Source organism: Hypanus sabinus, chromosome 12 (assembly GCF_030144855.1).
Source record: "Hypanus sabinus isolate sHypSab1 chromosome 12, sHypSab1.hap1, whole genome shotgun sequence".
Lineage (NCBI taxonomy): Eukaryota > Metazoa > Chordata > Chondrichthyes > Myliobatiformes > Dasyatidae > Hypanus > Hypanus sabinus.
Window position 1 is genome coordinate 23,399,481 of NC_082717.1, and position 21,160 is coordinate 23,420,640.

The 21,160-nt window shown below is 41.1% G+C and overlaps 1 long non-coding RNA gene across 1 annotated transcript; it reads left to right on the forward strand.

Annotated features, from left to right (window-relative positions):
* Positions 1–4,254: 4,254 nt before the first annotated feature.
* Positions 4,255–12,425, forward strand: LOC132402459 (uncharacterized). The gene is made up of 3 exons (XR_009514906.1): positions 4,255–4,352; positions 5,588–5,673; positions 12,212–12,425. It is a non-coding gene; the product is annotated as an uncharacterized LOC132402459 (long non-coding RNA).
* The last annotated feature ends 8,735 nt before the right edge of the window (positions 12,426–21,160 follow it).

The following is a 21,160-nucleotide window of genomic DNA, read 5'->3' on the forward strand; positions in this document are numbered from 1 at the left end:
TCCTGGAGAGTTTTGAACATTTTGAATCTTTTTGGAAAAGACTAAGGGGTTATGAGGTGAGTGACCTAGCCTCTGATGTACTCTAAGAGCCACAACACTAATAAAATTGATCCAAGTAGGTCAGCTTTGATCAATGGTGACCTCAATAATGTTGATTATTGGAGATGTAATGTGGCCTTGAAGATGAAAGGCAAGCGCTAATGTTCTCCCTTGTTAAAGACTGTCATCGCCTTGTACTTCGTGTTTCACGAACACTATGATGACTAGAATATAAAAGCAAGGATGTATCATTGAGGCTTTATAAAGCACTGATGAGGCCTCACTTGGAGTATTGTGAGCAGTTTTTGGCCCCTTATCTTAGAAACAATGTGCTGACACCGGAGAGGGTTTAAAGGAGATCCATGAAAGTGATTTCAGGACTGAACGGCTTGTCATATGAAGAGTGTTTAATGGCTCTGAGCCTGTGTTCACTAGAATTCAGAAGAATGACGGCTGATCTCATTGAAACCGATCAAACAGTGAAAAGATTTGGTAGAGTGGATGTGGAGAGGATATTTCCTGTGGTGGGAGAGGCTAACACACAGCCTCAGTTTAGAGGGACATCCTTTTAGAATGGGGATGAGGAGGAATTTCTTTAGCTAGAAAATGCTGACTCTGTGGAACTCTTTGCCAAAGGTAGCTGTGGAGGCCAAGTCTTTATGTATATTGAAAGTAGAGGTTGATAGATTCTTTATTGGTCAGGACATGGAGGGATACATAGAGAAGGCAGGAGATTGGGGCCGAGGGGAAAATTGGATCAGCCATGATGAAATGGAGGAGCAGACTCAGTGGGCCAAATGGCCTTATTCTGCTCCTATGCATTATGGTCTTGTTGTCTATCTCTTTCTACTTGTTTGAATATTCCTCAATGTTGTTCAGATTTTTTCACCTTCAGTCTTCAGCTGCCTTGTTCTCTCATGAGCTGTTTGCAAGAAGCCTATATTCACATAGCTTTTGTTGATTGTGATCTGAGATGATGAGTGAAAGGAAGACAGATTTTTATCCTAACACCCTGTTAATGCAATGGATACTGACAACAGGTTTGTTCAATGTAAATCAGTGAAAAAAGACAAAATCTATTTAAAAAGATTTATTTTGAGATACAGTGTAAGACAGGCCCTTCCAGCCTAATGAGCTGCACCACCCAGCAGCACTAGTCTAGTCACAGTACAATTTATGATCCATTGGCTGCAAATTATCAGCTGGAATTTCAGTAAATATCCTTCGGAGGTCAGGAATAGAAAGGGCAAGCAGCTTCAAGTTCCTGAATTTCAACATCTCAGAGGATCTATCCTGAGCCCAACATATTGATGCTGTACAACAAATGGCTGTACTTCATCAGGAGTTTGAGGAGACTTGCAATGTCATAGAAACATAGAAAATAGGTGCAGGAGTGGGCCATTCGGCCCTTTGAGCCTGCACCGCCATTCAGTATGATCATGGCTGATCATCCAACTCAGAACCCTGTATCGCTTTCTCTCCATACCCCCGATCTCTTTAGCCACAAGGGCCATATCTAACTTCCTCTTAAATATAGCCAATGAACCCGCCTCAACTGTTTCCTGTGGCAGAGAGTTCCACAGATTCACCACTCTCTGTGTGAAGAAGTTTGTATACCAAAGACTCCAGCAAATTTCTACAGATGCACCATGGAGAGGATTTTGACTGGTTGCATCACTCCCTGTGGGGGGTTGGGGGTTATATGCACAAGGTTCTAAGAAGTGTCACGTACCCCCTGACCAGGTTAAAGAACCAACAGAAATGGAGCACGCACTGGAGTCTGGTAATGCTATAAAGTTTAGTGTTTATTAGTAAACTACTCAATACAGTACCATAAATGCAAATATATCAACTGGGTCAGCAATGATATACATAGGCTCTTTCAAACCTAGGGGTAAATGGATACAGTCTTACGATGATGAAGAGAGTTCAGTCCAGTTCAAGGTAGTTAGTTGAGTAATGTTGGAGAGAGAGAGAGAGAGGTGATGCCATCAATCTTCCTGCTGTCTTCTGAAGTCCTGTTGTGGTCACCGACTATGACCATGATACATATGACCATTCGTCAGTGGTGGAATTATCACCCAGGCAAGGATGGACACACGAATAATTCCCCACTGGTCGCACCTTTTCTCACTGTGAGCCACGGGTCGATTTCCCAAATCGTTCCTCCAAAACCCCACCTTCTTGTGGGTGCAACAAAGCTCGTTCAGTGTCCAAACTGTGTGTCTCGTGATCTGTCTCCCTGTGTAACAGCGGACCTGGGTTTTAACTCCACATGTTGGACACCAGCTGTCCATCAACCTGCTCTGCCCTCCTCTCTTTGCAAGAACTTTAACAAGCAGGCAAATGACCTCAGTGAAAGGTAAATAACTTTCAGAGAAACTGTAACATCAATCTTTTGAGCAGTTTCTGTCTCTCTCTCATTGCGCTGGACACCTCCCTCACTCTCTCTCAATAGCACCACAGTTCCTGGGGTCAATTCTGAACCCTGTTCCAAACTAGGGTTACCCATGACAAGCTGTAAATGCAGCCAACTCCATCATAGACACAAGGCTTCTCCACCATCATGAACATCATCATTTGCTGACCATGAAGTTCTAAACTTAAATGAAGACCTTAAGCCAATCTGAGAAAGATAGCTATAGGTACTATCTTTAAAGGAGATTACACTGTAACTAGCCAATCTTTGAATACAAATTCACTTTACTCGATGGCGAATTTAGCTGCCAATACCCACAATTTGACTGCTGGGTCCACCCTCCCTACCAAAAAAATATTTCAAGCTAACAAAGAAGTTTAAATACAGTTCATTTCCTTTCAGGGATACATGCTTGAATTCAAACAACATTCTTTAAACACAATTAAAACTCACAAATGATTTCTATCTTATGAAAGATTTCCAAATTACAAACCTTTTGTGAAAACACAAAGGATTTCCAAAACACAGGTGCATTTTCCACAAGCTACAATGACAAAACATCATGCCACCAATGAACTAATCGTTCGTCACAGTAAACAAAGACTGAGAAATGGATTCAACATCAACCTGTGTTTCTATTGCTGTTCATGATGTTCCCAGAACCAATCCTAATAAGCCTGAACTGATTTCTTGATTTGTATGTGCTCTTGCTACACTGGAGACTTCATACACATGGGATATTTTTCAGATACCTTTTAACATAAGCGGTCTAAAAGCGTCTGGAGCCAGCGATCCCAGGTATCCACAATTAATGGTGTGAAACCGACTCTTTAAGTATAGAAACATTCCAACTTATTAATAGATCAGCTGTTGATAAGCTAAATGATATTATCCAACACGTTTTCAAACATCTTTGAGCTAAATAGCTTAAGCAGCATTGTTTGTTTTGAAACAAGCTAAATAAAACTAGCCCATTGTCTTATATTACACCTCTTTATCAATTAGCACAAGTGCTTTGAGCCAACATCCTGCTCCAGTGACAGTGCTTGTTTGCAAAGCTGTGTTTTTAACTTTAAACTGAATACTGCCTGCCATTTATATTAAGAACTGAATACTGGCTCCTATTTATGGCCAGAAGGTAAAAAGGGATATTACATGGGACATAGAAAATCTATAGCACATTACAGGCCCTTTGGTCCACGATGTTGTGCCGACCATGTAACCTGCTCCAGAAGCTGCCTAGGATTTCCCTACCGCATAGCCCTCTATTTTCCTAAGCTCCATGTACCTATCTGAGAGTCTCTTAAAAGACCCTATTGTATTCACCTCTACCACCTTCGCTGGTAGTGCATTCCATGCACCCATCACTGTGTGAAAAACTTACCTCTGACATCCCCCTTGTACCTACTCCCAAGCACCTTAAAACTATGCCCTAATGTTAGCCATTTCAGCCCTGGGAAAAAGCCTCTCCAGCGCTATGGTGAAGGAGACAGAGTTCTGCACACTGCTTCCAAAATGCTCTCCCACCAAGTGATCTGACACCTGACCAGGTTCATGTCTCAATACCAGATCAAGTACAGCATCTGCTCTAGTTGGCTTATCTACATATTGCATTAGGAAACCTTCCTGAACACACCTAGCAAACTCCACTTAGTTGGAAGTTTAACTTATTAAAAAACAACACTTTGACTTTTATAAGTGACAGCTGCTGTTTTTAGAAAATGGACCTTGGCAAAATCAAGACTCCCTGACCCAAAGACTTTGAATATTCATCACACAGGAAGAAGGTACAGGAGATTGATAATACTCACTTAGTATTTCAGCAACAACTTCTTACCCTCTTCCATTGGATCTCTAAATGGTTCCTGACTTCATGAACATGACCTCTTTTGCAGTATGTAATTATTTTGTTTTTTATTGTAACTTATTTTTATGAGCACCTCTGGCCTGTGCAGGGTGCTGGAGAGTGTCAGATCCTTGGTTTCTCGAGCACCTAAATGTGTTAATTGTTGTTTTAATGAGAGTCATTAATCCCTTTTGTGCTTCCTGTTTACTCATGTTGCTAATTTCACTTGCACAGGTTTTCCACATTCTGTGATTATTTAAGCAGACTCTTGATTAACGCTTATTCCAGGGTCCTAGTTTTGAGAATGATACGTCTCTCGGTTTTGCTTTGCTGAGCAACAGATGTTTTGTTGGAACTCTTGTGAATAAACTCCAGTCACCATCTCCACAAGGTAGTCTGTATTTCCTCTGCACTTGTGTTCAATCATTGCCAGTGCACACTGTGACAAAAGGACTCACAATACAATGGACCCAATGGAGGTTGTGTAGTGTCATCTTAACATCAGTTGGCTTCTGAGTGTTGCTGGTCTACGTTCCATGGTTCTCTGATCTGTGTTCCAAGTTCACATTCTGAGCTTCCCTAGTCTACATTAAAGGCTTTTTCTAAGGTTTTCAATGTCATCTCCCGTGGCCCTCCGGGTTTCTGAGGGCTATTGGTTTACAAGATATATTCCATGTTTCTTAGGTTTATTCAACGTCTTAAGTTCCCCATGTCTGTCTAGACTTCTCTAGGTCTGCCTCGAGTTCCCCAGGTCTCATTGGGCTGTCAGGTGCTGGCCATAGAAAGGAGGACAAAGTTATGAGCTCCTCTGATCAGTGTGGGGAGCTAGGGAGCGTTGGGCACTGAGGTTTCCAGAACACCTGAATTTGTTATTTGTTGTTTTAACAAGAGACATTAATCCCTTTTGCGTTCTGTTGAATTTTGTTAAGTTAATTATAACAGTCATGGGTTGCTTTCTGTGATTATTTAAGCGGACTCCTGATTAGTGCTTACCACAGGTCCTAGTATGAGAATATTACATGTTATGGAGTCATTTTGCTGAGCCACTGAAATTTGCCAGAACTCTTATGATTAAACTCTGGTTGTTGTCTTCACACAGGAGTCTGTTTTTCCTCTGCACTTGGGTTCAGTCTTCGCCAGTGCACACTGTGACACTTACAGTAATTTTTAAAAAATATTGCATACTGTACAGAAACACTCACAAAATAACACATTTCACAACATACTGCATGTCATTGAAAAAAACTTGACGCTGATTCTGTTTCACTATCTTGCCCCTACAGACATATAACCATCCTACATTCCTCGTGGTGTCAGGAAATGTAGAGGTGTCTGGAACCAAACACAGAGCAGCAGGGACAACGTAACAGTGAGTGATCACTTTAATAATAAACTGCAAAATAATAAGCCTTTAGGGACCTCAAAACTAGAGAGAATGGATACACAGCCTGGCATGGTAACAAGATAACTGAAGGCTCGGAGCAACTGGTTAAGGCTGGCTGGTTTGATGGGTGAAAGAGGACTGTGGATGAGAGCTGGGTTCAAATAGGCTGCCGGTGATGAGATGGAAATGAGTGGCAGGTGACTCCTGTTTGCTGGGTGGAGAATAGGAGTTCCTACCTGTGCAGGCCTGACATTGAGATGTCTCAATCGTACTCAACACCACTAATGCTTAGTCTCCTCAGCAGTGGGATCCATTCACTAAACCTTGCTGCATCTCTTTCTCCTACTTTGCTGGTCATTAAAACAAAGTGATCTAAATGTCCTTGATCAACTATTTGGTCATCCATTCTAACATTTTTTAAGTTGGTTTGATATGTTTACAGTTACAGTTACTATGTAAATGCAGTATATAAATTTAAGTTGATTTTAGTAAGAGTAAGTTCCCTTAATGGGAGTTACAGAGCATGTGAACAGTATGGTTTAATAATTTAAATGGTACTGTATGTTAACTAAGCTGTCTATGGTGGGAAAGAGCTAATCAGCCATTTAAGACATGATAACAACAAGTTATTGAAGCAGTTGTTGTCAACAGATAGAATGTAAGTTTTCTTTTAAATGCTACACTAATTGCTCTCTTAAACCAAGTTCTCTAATGCTTGGCAAACACCTGCTAACAAGATGTAGTTAGGCATCACTAAGTAAGGCTCTAGGGCTTTAGGAAATATAAACATCGCTGTAACAGTTGCTGACTTGGATCACAGCCCTTCAGCATATGTAGCAACCTTCAGGCAAAGTAAATACAGATGGTGCTTCTGTCAGCCATCACTTAAACCTTTCAGATTACTTAAGAAAGAATAGTCTGCTGAGTGAATAACATGGAATGATTTAATTTTTAGCAAGTTAATGGAGACAGATGAAAGGTAAAAAAGACTATAGTGTTTGAACAAGAGTTGCATACTGCTGAATACAAATGTTGTGATAGGGAAGGCTATAGCTTAAGTGCTGAAAAATGGAATGGTTACCACAGACTTGCTGGACTGGAGGACCTGCCTCCATGCTGCACGACCCTCTGGTAAGCAAGTTGCAGGTGATGTAGACAAACAAGACAGGTGAATTTTTTTTTCAGAATATACTTTAATGTTTAAATGCACTTTCCACTGTTAGCAATTGATTGCTGGCTACCACAGAGTTGCTGAACAACAATAAAGAAATTAAGTCAGAATCAGAATCAGGTTTATTATCTCTGACATATAGGTTGTGAATTATGTTGTTTTGCAGCAGCAGATAATCAAGTCATAGAGAAGTACAACACAGAAACAGGCCCTTCAGCTCATTTAAAAAACCATTTAAAACTGCCTATTCTCATTGATCTGCACTGGCCCTCCACATCCCTACCATCCATGTACCTATCCAAACTTCTCTTAAATGTTGAAATTGAGCTTGCATTCACCACTTGTCCTGGCAGCTCATTCTACACTCTCACCACCCTCTGAGTAAAGAAGTTTCCCTTCATGTTCCCCTTAAATTTCTCTTCTTTTACCCTTAACTCATGACCTCCAGTTCTAGTCCCTATCTATACCCTTCATAATTTTGTTTACCTTTATTAAATCTGTCCTCAGTCTTCTACATTCTGAAGAATATAGTCCTAACCTGTTCAGTCTTTCCTTAAACTCAAGTTCTCCAGACCCAGCAATATCCTTGTAAGTTTTCTCTGTACCCTTTCCTTGTTTGTATCTTTCCTGTAGGTAGGCACACAATACTCCAAATCAGGCCTTATGCAAATTCAACATAACATCCCATCTTCTGTACTCAATACATCCATTTATGAAGGCCAATGTGCCAAAGGCTTTCTTTAAAACCCAATCTACCTGTGACACCACTTTCAATGGATTATGGACCTGTATTTCCAAATCTCTTTGTTCCACGACACTCCTCAATGCCTTTTAATTAAAAAAAAGGGGGCACATTCGCAAACTCCCACAGCCCCTGATGACTCTGTGATTTCAGTCTCTGAAGCCAAAGTGAGCCCATCCTTTAGGAGATTGAACCCACAGAGAGCATTGAACCCAGACAGGGAAGGTGGTCAAATACTAAAGACCTGTGCTGATCAAATGGCTGGAGTGTTCATTGTTATCTTTAAATTTCAAGTAGACTTCAATTATACTGATGGCCAAGAAGAATTTGGTAATCTGCCTCAATGATTATCATCCAGTAGTACTTACTTCCACAGTGATGAACTGTTTTGAGAGATTGATGACGAAGCATATCACCTCCTGCCTGAGAGGTGACTTGGATCCTCTCAAATTTGCCTACTCTTACTGCAGATCAAAAGTAGACGCCACTTCGTTTGTTCTTCACTCAATTGTGCAGCATCCATTCTTCAGGAGACTCTTCATTGACATTCACTACTATCATCCACTCATAACTAATCAATAAGCTTCAAGTCCTTGGCCTCAGTACTGCCGTGTGCATCTGGATCCTCAATTTCCTTACTTGCAAACCGCAGTCAGTTCAGATTGGCAACACCATCTCCTCCACAATCAATATCAGCATAGATGCACCACAAGGTTGTGTGCTTAGCCCCCCTGTACAACTTGCTTTATACTTATGATTGTGAGGCTGGGGACAGGTCCAAAGCCATATTTAAGTTTTCTGATGACACCACTGTTGTTGGCCCAAGCAAAAGTGCTGACAATCAGCATATAGGAGGGAAACTGAAAATCTGGCTCATTGCTGCCATAACAACAACCTCTCACTCAATGTCAGCAATATCAAGGAGATGATTATTGACTTCAGGAGGAGGAAATTAGAGATCCATGTGCCAGCTCCCATTAGGAAATCAAAGGTGGAGAGGATCAGCAACTTCAAATGCCTCAGTTTTATAATTTCAGATGATCTGTCCTGGGTCCAACACTAGGAAGAAATTAGGAAATTAGGAAATTAGAGCCATTAGGAAGAAATGTCTCTACATGTCATCTAAGATTCTGACAAACTTCTATATATGTGTGGTGAAGAGTATATTGACAGCTGGCATCACAGACTGGTATGGAAACACCAATGCCCTTTAAATGGGAAAATCTACAAGTAGTAGTAGATATAGCCCAGTCCATCATGGGTAAAGCACTCCCCATTATTGAACACATCTGCACAGACCACAGTTGCAGGAAAGTAGCATCTATCATCAAGGACTCCCCACTATCCAGCTGATGCTAACTTCTCATGGTTGCCATCAGGAAGAAGATACAGGAGCCTTAAATCCCACACTACCAGGTTTAGGAACAATTATTACTCTTCAACCATCAGCCTCTTGAACCAGAGGGGATACTTCACTAAACTTCACTCGCCCCATCATTGAACTGTCCCCATAGCCAATGAATTCACTTTCAAGGACCCTTCATCTGATATTCTTGATATTTATTGTTTATTAATTTATTACATCTTCTTTCTTTTTGTACTTATACAGTTCATTGCTTTTCAATTTTTTTTTGCACATTGGTTGTTGTCCACCCTGTTTGGTGAAGTCTTTCATTGATTCTATTGTATTTCTATTGTATTACTGTGATTGCCTACAAGAAAATGAATCTCAAGGGTATATATGGTGACATATATGTACAGTACTTTGTACTTTGGTCCAGCTTGCCCAAGTTTGTTCAAGATATCTAGCTGCACATTTAGCCCACGTCTCTTTAAACCTTTCCATTTTGTTGAAATGTTGTTCAAGCATTGTAATTGCACCTGCTCCACCACTTCTGCTGGCAGGTTTGAGTATCTTGATGTAGAGTTTGACTGAAATATTAACAATATTTCTCCTCCCATATTCTCCTCCCTTGGCCCTCTGTGGTCCTCTAGCAGACTGTTTCTTGCTCCCTCTAGTTTGAGTTTTCTCTCCTGATAACTCAAGTTCTCCAGGCAAGGCGACATCCTTGAGAATCATTTCTGCTCTCCCACTAGCTTATGTATAGTTCTATAGTTTCCTATAGCTTGGTGAGTGGAGCTGCACACAATATTCCAGATGCCATCTAACCAACAGACCACACAGCTGTAACATGACATCCTAAATCTTGTACCCAGTGCCCTATCTGATTAAGGTGAATCTGCCATAAACCTTCACCACCACTTTCGTCTACCCATTTTGCCATTTTCAGCAAACTTTACACTTCTGCAGCTCTATGGCTCTGATTTACAATGTTCCCCAAAGCTCTGTCTTTTAAGTTGAGTAACAAGTTGTGCCCTGGTTTAACTTCCCAAGGGGGGAGAATAAAATGGGATTACTGTAGAATCAGTGTAAAATGCGTAATTGATAGCATGGACTCAGTGCTGCCTTTTTAGCTTGCAGCCTGAGTTCTGGTAATTGAAACCTATAATTGAAGACTTCCTCATGATTAACAATGTTATTAAGGTTGTTAACTTTTAAGATCTAGACTGCAAGGATCCATTAAATAATTGATTTGTGTTTGGAAACTGGGTTGTTCATTAAGTGCTAAATTTCCTGATTGGTCTAGTTTGAATGCTCAAAACAAATTATTCAAAACAATACTGCACGTAAAAATTTCACACCTACACTTGGGTGTCTGGCACAATGTTACTTGTAACTCAGCAGTAACAGTTGTTAATCAATAACCATATAATTGTTGAATGAGTATAAAACCAGGCTCTTTGACCCATGAAGCACACTCTTACACAAACCTAGGCCAATTGCATTTGGTCTGCCTGCAGTCCCATTGACTTGGTCCAGATTCTCCCATCTACTTGTACATTGAAGGCAACTTGGTGCGTGTGACCAATCAACTTACCAATGTGAACATTCCTAGGATGTAGGAGGACAACAACATAGCTGAAGGAGCCTGCCAGGGTCACGGGGAGAACAAATAAACAGTTACATAGGCAGCAGCAGAGATTAGGAATGAACCTAGGTCCATGGAACTGTGAGACAACAGCACTACTAACTTCACCACTGTGCAGTCCCAGAAAAGGGCCATTCAGCCCATTTACTATATGCTGACTCCTTGTAGACTATTTAATTATGCTCTTGAGTGGAATGCCCTGCTAGTGGTGGTGGTAGAGGCAGATACATTAGGAGCATTTCAATAAACTCTTGCTAGACACATGGAAAATGGAGGGTTATGCAGAAGGGAAAGGCCAGATTGATCTTAAAGTAGGTTAAAAGGTCAGCACAGCATCATGGGCTCAAGAGCCTATACTGTTCTACGTTCTATGTCATATGTTCATTCCCCATCACTAGTCCAGTAGCCCATCAAGTTATTTCGCTTGAGTTCTTGTATCAAATGGTAAATGTAATGTGTTATCCCTGTGGAATTCTGCTTTGAAATAAATATTGTGTGGAAATGGAGAAGAGAATTGAAAATAAGTGCACACAGTTGGCTAGGCAGCATCTATGGAAAAAAGTAAACAGTCAACCTCTCAGGTCATGTCCCTTCTGTCCTGATGAAGGGCCTCAGTCCGAAATGTTGACTGCTTACTCTTTAGCATCAATGCTGCCTGACCTGCTAAGTTCCTCTACTATTATTTATGTGTTGCTATGGGCTTCCATCAGATTTTCTCACATAAAATGGACTCAACTCAGTTCTGCCATGATAGCCTCTTTCCAAAATATTTTCTGATTTAATGCAGCCAGAGAACAACCAAAAACCCATGGGAAATTGTATATTAAACAGTGAAAAATAATTTCAAGACTTTATAATAAGGATTACTTAGCTCGTGTCATACTGATTCGTTCAAGAAGAAACTATTTGTTAGAGTAACTTTAATAATGCCAGAGGGAGGGTAATTACTCAAAATGGTGCCGAATACAGCATCTGTGTTGCGAGCTTTGTACCAACTTTATAGTGTACTGTTAATTTTTGCAAGTTCCTTCACATTTCTTGTTCAAGAAGCTGATCAGCATATCAGATATGATAGGCTGGCTCTTCTGAACAGTGGGAAGATGGCATTTATCCACAACGTGCCGCCTTTCCTACACTAGGAATCCCTGCTTCCGTGACTCATCGGAAGCTCATTTATTACACTGCCGTTACCTCGGAAGTGGCGCTGGAGGGAAAGGAGAAGGGCAGGTGTCCTGGTGAGGCTGAGACAGCGTGCTAATCAGATGCTGCACCCTAGCACACTCCTGGGTAACATTCAGTCGCTGTGTGAACTGAGAACCAGAATCGCCTGTCAGCGGGAAACAAAGGAATGCTTGGTGGAGACCTGGTTGACAGAGGAGATACTGCATCATGTCATTGAGCCCTTGGTGTTCTCCCTGTCCTGGCAGGACAGGTGTAAAACCCTCTCTGGGAAGAGTAAGGGAGCTGGGGTATGCTTCATGGTCAATAATATGTGGTGAAACTTCTCAGAATGTGTATGCGCTCAAATAATTTTGTTCCCTGGATCTGGAGTACCTGGTTCTGCTGTGTAGACTTCTCTGGCTGCCTAGTTCATGCACAACTGTGTATATTCCGCTGCAGGCTGATACTGACCTGGCTCGCAAGGAACTGGATGAGACCATTAGCACCATGGAGACTGTACGCCCAGAGGCTGCCTTCATCGTCGCTGGAAACTTTAATAGAGTGTTGCAGTTTAAAGTCTCTCCAAAGTTTTGTCAACACATCCAGGTGAGCACACAGAGAGATAGCATACTCAATCACTACTACTCACCCTTCTGCAACGCTTTCAAAACGCTTCCTTATCCACCATTTGGGAAGTCGGATCACTCCTCCATCTTGCTTCTGCCGACATACAGGCAGAAGCTGAAACAGGAGGTGGCCATAGTTAAAACCGTCCACTGTTGGTGGGACCAATTGGTCGCCATGCTACAGGACTGCTTTGATGGTGTCAACTGGAATGACTTTCGTGATGTGGATGTCTCCAAGTTCACGGATGAGATCACGAGTTTCATCCAGAAATGCATAGAGAATGTTGTCACTCAAAAATCAGTCAGGGTCTATCCAAACAAGGAAGCTTGGATCAATAGTTCTGTGCGAGCAGCACTTATCATGCGACGCAGAGCTTACGCTGCCATCGCAGACTTCAGTGCTAAACGCAGCGGAGTTTCCAACATTGACGCCTGTCTCCCAGATGAGCTAAATTTTTTTTACACTCGATTCAACGTTGCCAACACTGAGCCCCTGAGGAGAGTTGTCGAAGTGACCTGCACCTTGGGCATCTCTGAGGCTGAGGTATGCAGGTCTTTCCAATGAGTGGACTGTCGCGAGGCCATGGGACTGGACGGCATCCCAGGGTGGACACTCAGGATGTGCGCAGCACAACTGGCAGATGTGTTTATAGGCATTTTTAACCTCTCTGTCCCCCAGTGTAGACTGCCATCCTGCTTCAAGACATCCACCATTGTTCCTGGACATCAAATGACCGAGGTAACATGTCTGAACGATGGGTGTCCTGTCACACTCACCTCAATAATAAGCAAATGCTTAGAGAGGCTGGTCAAGGACTACATCTGCAGCTTGCTACCACCCACACTGGAACCCCTACAATTTGCCTACCGACACAACTGATCGACAGACAACGTAACAGCCACCACTCTACACACCATCCTTATACATCTGGAGAAGAAGGATGCTCATGTGAGAATGCTATTCTTGGACTACAGTTCAGCGTTCAACACCATAATTCCCTACAGGCTTGTCAAAAAGCTCAGAGACTTTGGCCTTCACCCTGCCTTGTGCAGCTGAATCCTGGACTTCCTGTCAAATTACCGGCAGGTGGTAAGAGTGGGCTCCCTCAGCTCTGCCCCTCTGACCCTCAACACAGGTGCCCCTCAGAGCTGTGTCCTAAGTCCCTTGCTTTACTGTTTCGATACCCATGACTGTGTTACCACCCACAGCTCCAATCTGCTAATTAAATTTGCTGATGATACTACATTGATTGGCCTTATTTCAAATACTGGCTGTGTGGTGATAAAAGCACGACAGTGCCTCTTTCACCTCAGAGAGTTGAAAAAGTTTGGTATGAGTCTCCATATCCTAAGGACTTCCTACAGGGGCACAATTGAGAGCATCCTGACTGGCTGCATCACTGCCTGGTATAGGGACTGAACTTCCCTCAATCACAGGACTCTGCAGAGAGTGATGTGGACAGCCCAGTGCATCTGTAGATGTGAACTTCCCACTATTCAGGACATTTATAGAGAGACAGGTGCGTAAAAAGGGCCTGAAGGATCACTGGGGACCCGAGTCACCCCAATCACAAACTGTTCCCGCTGCTACCAACTGGGAAATGGTACCGCAGCATAAAAGCCAAGACCAGCATGCTCCAGGACAGCTTCTTCCACCAGGCCATCGGACTGATTAATTCATGCTGATACAATTGAATTTCTATGTTATATTGACTGCCCTGTTGTACATGCTATTTATAATAAATTACTATAAATTGCGCATTGCACATTTAGCCAGAGACATAGCGTAAAGATTTTTACTCGCCATGTATGTGAAGGACTTAAGAAATAAAATCAATTCAATTCAATTCAATTCAATTCAATTCAATGTGACTAATGGTGAAGTTGGTAAGGGAATTCAGAAGGTAGAGTTGTTGTACATTAAAATAATTATGAGATTCTTACAGCAGGAGGGGACGAGAAAAGAGACGGCAGAGTGAGTGAACAAACTGACCACAGCTCTGTGGTGCTGGGGATCATTCAAGTTAGGGGAGATGGAGGTGGAATTCAATCTAAAAATCTAAACTCCCCTGCGACTGTTGACCTAGATTTGTTTTTATGTGTACATAACACAACAGGACCATCGAATGATTAAACATAATATCAGAAATAAGAACAATGCCTTGATAAAGCTATTGGGGAGATCATTAAGTAAGTTCAGCTATTTCTATTATGTATGCAGAAGTGGAACATTATTGAGTGTACTGAATTATCATCTTTGTATTGAGTAAACAAAACCCAATAATTATCAAAAGCTAACAACACCTCTGTCTTTTCCGCACTTTTATAATAATCCTCTAGTTCCTAGTTTTGAAGGGACTATGCCTCACTGGAGCATTTAATGGTAGATGACTCTATTTAAGTGCTTACTGTATTGAAGTGAATGAATAGCATTCGGATATACTAATTCCGAGTAATCCCAAATGAGTCTACAATCCCAAATGTTTATTCTTTGTGCACACGCAGGACAGTGTTGCTGACTGTTCAACAGTGGAAGTCACTACAGGTAGTGGATGTGATGCCCTCATCCAACAGTCACATCTACTAACTTTCTGCAAAACTCACATTATGATAAAGAACAAGAATTGAGACTTACTTTGTTTTGCTTTGAGTTGATCAGCCGTTTCAGTCTATACTAAAATGTTGACCTAAATGTGCATATACATACAAACCATAAACCACAGTATAAAGATTAGATTTATTTATCACAGGTACATCAAAACGTACGGTGAAATGCATTATTTGCATCAACGATCAACACAGTCTAAATAAGCATCGGGGACAGCCCACAATTGTCATCATGCTTCTGGCATGCCCATGACTTATTAACCCTAACCTATACATCTTCGGAATGAGGGAGGAATCCAGAACAGCTGAAGGAAACCCACATGGTCAAGGGAAAACGTACAAACTTCTCACAGACAGCAGCTGCAATTGAACTCCAATTGCTGAATGCCGACACTGTAAGGGTGTTACACTAACCACTATGCTATTATGCCATGTGTGTGCATAACTACAGCACACAGTTGAAAGCAGACCCTAATTTTAATGCTGTGGTCAAGCTTACAGTCACCAGCTTTACCTCTGTTAACAGCTCTCTCCCCTGGAAATCAAAACCTACATTGGGATGAGCTCAAAGATCAAGATTGTTGTTCTGGAGCAGATGAACCATAGCACTGTCTGCATGGGAAACAAAACCAATCGCTGACTAGTCTTTACAGAAGAATATGTGGCACTAAGGCACGATTTCAGGAAAAATTGTCCAAAATTACTTCTCCCCCAGAATCACTGCGACACTGCTGTTTATACTAAGTGCATTTCACAAAGTTTTAAATTGCATTGGAGTTAATTAGTAACTGGAAGGCACCATATAAATGTCACCTTTTTCCCCCTGACTAAATCCTTTTGGTCTTGCTACTTTTTAATAACTTTACTATCTGTAATGATCTATTATTTCTGAATTTTGCTGAGCTATTTTGTAATTCAAGTAATCCATCATCAGAAATATTCACGCTTGTCACATATAATTGAACCGTAGGGAACTTGCTGTTATGCAGCACACACATACCCAAGTCAGTGCTATGCCGAACTATTACTTCCAAAAACAGAAATTTGGTATCTGGAAAACAATGGGTATATCTGGAAAACATTGAGGTGTAATTTATGCCTGTTTTACCTGGCCAATCACCAAAGCTTTTTTCTTTATACTAACTTTAATTTAGATCAGTAAGTAAAAGCTTCATACCCAAAGGTTCACATGAAACTTGTTATCTTTTGCTCTGACTTTCTCTCAGTCCAAGCTGTTGAACAAAAGGAATGTCAAGTATCCCAAAATTATGGCATTTTATTTCATTACCTCTTAAATCAATTATGTCCGGTGGTCATAAAGGAAAGAATGTGAGCAGCAAATTTTATGTGGCTTTAAAGTTCAAAGTTCATAGTAAATTTTATTTTCAAAGTATATCTATATCACCATATACAATCCTGAGATTCATTTTCCTGTGGTACTGCAGCTCCATAGAAAGTCAATGATGATTGTCGGTGTCCTCTTGTTTCTCCAGCAGTAGATGTGTTGTGTCACTGCTTTGAAGATCTGGCAAACCTATTCAGTTGGAGGTTTCAGTTGAAATCCTAGTAAAGTAACAGAGAACAGGATCACTGTATACACTGACTAGCACCAGGGCTCTGCCTCACTCTCTGACTCAGGAAGCCCAGCAAATATAATATAGTGCAGCAGAGTGTCTCAGTGGCTCACACCTCCAGCTACTCAGTTTCAGTCCTGACCCTGAGTGTGGTGTGTGTACATTCTCCCAATGAATACATGGATTTCCACCTGGAGGTCCCAGTATCCTTCCGCACCAAAGATTTGCTTGTTGGTAACTTAATTGGCTACCACAAGACTCCTCTTATTTAGCTGCATGGTGAAAGAATTGGGGAAGAGTCGTAGTTGAGTTTTGAAAGATCACTACTAATGCCTCCACAACCTCTTCAGCTACCTCCTTCTGAACCCCATAGTGAATCCATCTGGCCCAGGTGACATATATTTTCAAACCTTTCAGCTTCTGAAGCATCTTGTCTTTAGTAATAGTAACTACACTCACTTCTGAACCCCGAATATCTTGCATACTGCTAGTGCCTTTCACAGTGAAGATTGATGCAAAATACTGATTAAGTTGGCCTGCCATTTCTTTGTTCCCATTTCTATCTCTTCGTCATACTCTAGCACTCTGATATCCACTCTCAACTCTCTTTTATTCTTCATATATCTGAAAAAACTTCTTGTATCCTCTTTTATATTATTGACTATTTAATCTTTTCTCTCCTTATTGCCCATGTAGTTGCTTTCTGCTTTTTTTAAAAGCTTCCCAATCCTCTAACTTCTCACAAATTGTTGCTCTATTATATGCCCACTCTTTTGCTTTTATGCCGTCTTTGACCTTTTGTTGTTAGTCTTCCCTTTAGAATACTTCTTCATCTTTACTGGACTGGGCTGTATTGACTATTTTTTGTAGTTTTTTCTGTTCAAGGACATTGGTGTTTCCATACCAGGTTGTGCTGCAGCTAGTCAGTCAGTATACAATGTGTATCCTTGGATGTTAGGCTTCCAATTATGATCTTCTTACAGTCATGGCTGAGCGATGCCCTATCTACCAATCTCTAACTGCACTTCAAGAGTATCTGCCTTATTCTGTAAACTGTGTGCATTCAAATATAACATCTTCAGTCCTGTTTTATTTCTGATTTTGCTCCCATGTTACACTTCAACTCATTCCACTGAGTGCAATTTTGCTCTGTCTGCTTGTCCTTTCTCATAATCTCATGATACACTGTATCCTCAGCCCTGTTGCTCAGGTCCCCACCCTCCTGCCAAATTCATTTATACCTTCCCCTACCAATCCTCCCTGTATGGCTATCGGTCTGGCTGTTCTTCATGTGTAACACATCCTTTTTGTTCCGGTCGGAGCGTCCCCAGAAGAGACCCCAATGACCCAGAAATCTAAAACCCTGCTCCCTGCACCAATTTCTCAGCCATACAATCTGCCAAAACATCCTATTCTTACCCTCACTAGTGTGTGGCACAGGTGGCACAATCCAGAGATTACTACTCTTGAGGTCCTGCTTTTCAGGTTCTACTTAGCTCTCTAAGTTCCCTCATCAGGACCTCATTCCTTTTCCTAACTATGTCTTTAGTCACGTCAAGTCAACTTTTATTGTCATTTTGACCATAACTGCTGGTACAGTGCATAGTAAAAATGAGACAACGTTTTTCAGGACCATGGTGTTACATTGCACAGTACAAAAACTAGACTGAACTACGTAAAAAAAAACACAGAGAAATCTACACTAGACTACAGACCTACACAGGACTGCATAAAGTACACAAAAACAGTGCAGGCATTACAATAAATAATAAACAGGACAGTAGGGCAAGGTGTCAGTCCAGGCTTTGGGTATTGAGGACTCTGATAGCTTGGGGGAAGAAACTGTTACATAGTCTGGTCGTGAGAGCCCGAATGCTTCGGAGCCTTTTCCCAGACGGCAGGAGGAAGAAGAGATTGTATGAGGGGTGCATGGGGTCCTTCATAATGCTGTTTCCTTTGCAGGTGCAGTGTGTAGTGTAAATGTCCGTGATGGCAGGAAGAGAGACCCTGATGATCTTCTCAGCTGACCTCACTATCCGCTGCAGGGTCTTGCGATCCGAGATGGTGCAATTTCCGAACCAGGCAGTGATGCAGCTGCTCAGGATGCTCTCAATACAACCCCTGTAGAATGTGATGAGGATGGGGGGTGGGAGATGGATTTTCCTCAGCCTTCGCAAAAAGTAGAGACGCTGCTGGGCTTTCTTTGCTATGGAGCTGGTGTTGAGGGACCAGGTGAGATTCTCCATCAGGTGAACACCAAGAAATTTGGTGCTCTTTACGATCTCTACCGAGGAGCCGTCGATGTTCAGCGGGGAGTGGTCGCTCTGGGCCCTCCAGTACCAATATGTATAGTACCACATCTTCTGGCTGTTCACACTCTGCCTTTAAAATGCTGTGGACTTGATCTGAGACATCCCTGACCCAGGCACTATCCCAGTGTCTCACTCATGTCCAAGAAATCTCCTTTCTGCTACTCTAACTATGGCATCCCCTATTACTACTGCACTCCTCTTCTCCCCTCTTCCCTTCTGAGCTGTGGCTTCCCCCCTCCTAACAACAGTATCAAAAATTGTATACTTATTATTGAGGGGAACAGCCACAGGAGTACTCTGCACTGGCTGTCCATTTCCCTTCCCTCTCTTGACAGTCATTCAGGCTGCTGCCTCCTACAATTTAGGAGAGTCTACCTTCTTGTAATTACTATCTATCACTTCCTGGTTCTTCTGTATGAGCTGAGGTTCAGCCTGTTGCAGCTCTAGCTCCTTCACATCTCTAAGGAGCTGCAGCTTAATCAACTTCATACAGATTTAGTTAGGGAGAGTGGAGGTCTCCCAGAGTACCCACATCTTGCATGAAGAACATACCACTACACCGGGATCCATTCTTACCACAGTAGTTGTGTACTAATTAACAGAGGAGGAGAAACAAAAAAATACTAGAAACTTAGAGCCTTCACCTGTCCTTGCCTAAGGCAAAGCCTGGTCATTCCAACACTGGCCCACTCACATTATGGTCGCACCCGAAACATCCAGTCTACTTACACCTTTAAGTGACCCATCTACTAGAATATGATGATGTGGACTAATTAGGATGCTGGATAATCATTAGTGATTTTAACATAAGGTTTCTGCCAGAAACTGACATTTTCATCATTTCATGAAAAATTGAACAGACTAAAGTGCTTTTTTTGTAGATTAATAAGTATGAAAGATGACTTGAGGAAATCTTTAGGACAGGTAACAGCCTTGATGAGGCAGATGCAGAAAAAATATCTGAATTGGAAGGCACACCAAAATAAGCATTGTAAGTATAAAACAGACACCATAAATCCAATAATGAGACACAATAAATCACAGCTGCTGAAATCTGGACCAACAGACATCCTGCTTGAGGAACACAACAAATTGAGCAGCATCTGTGAGGAAAATGGAATTGTTAGTAATTTGGGTTGAAATCAAACATCAGGACTGTAATTTCAACAGGTAATTCAGAATAATATGTCTTTAACGAAGTGTTGATTTAATCCTGGACTTTATGCTATAGGAAAATTTGAAAGAGAGTATATAGAATCCATTATTGAGCATTGAAAGATGAAAAGCATGGAACTTTAGATGAAGGATAGAGTTAGAAGAAGCTTTAATAGGATATATTTAACCAGGTGACTGTTGAATATCATTTTTTATTGCTAAAAACAGCTGCCTGTGTCTTTAAGAGAAAATGGTGATGTCATTTTGTTTGGGTGAAGTAGAATGAAGAGTTGGCATGTTCTAGAAAGGATAACATTTGAATGCTTTTCCCAGGTTTGGTGAGGAAAGGTGAATAATGTTTGATAATTTCCATGTAAGTTCATTTTGTACTTGTTTGGAAATCTAGAATATCGATAATATGGCATGTTTTACATGTGGATGGTTTAGATTTTCATGAATAAATTGATCAGCGCTGGATTGTGTGATTGCGTGACATTCCTTATCAGCCTACTAGGTTAGTCTTTTTAGTAATTTTTATAAGATATTATATTGTAAAAGTTTGCTTGTCTTTCTTTATTGTTTCATGACTGTATGTGAGCATAACAGAGTGATGTAATCTAGCCTATGTGTGTTTGGAAGTTAAGCATGTGTGTGCCAAATGTGAATATATCTCTTAGATAAAACAAGATGTATTTATTCATGTTTTTGATGTTGTGTATAAAGTACAGGGTTGGTGGGATTCTAACAATGTTTGTATTTTTTGTAGAATTGCCACTACAGTGTTTTGTATATTTTGATTTAGTTATTTTCATATTGCATTCATAACAAGGATATAGTCCAAAGTTAAGTTGAGATTGTAATAGCGGGAACTGATTTTTAAAATTTATTTTGTTGATTTTTATTTTGATACCCTCTTTCTGCAATAAAACGTCAAAAACAGATAAAAGAATTTTAGACTCAAAAATGTATCTGTTGTCCTGCGTATGTATTTTCCCCCAGGCTACAAAAATATAAATGCAAACATGAGCAGATAGATCAAAAAAATCTTTTTTTGTACTATGGGAGCAATAAAACTATATATGATTATTTCACAATCTGTGCTTTTATTACTGGTTGGGGGATGTGAAGATTTAT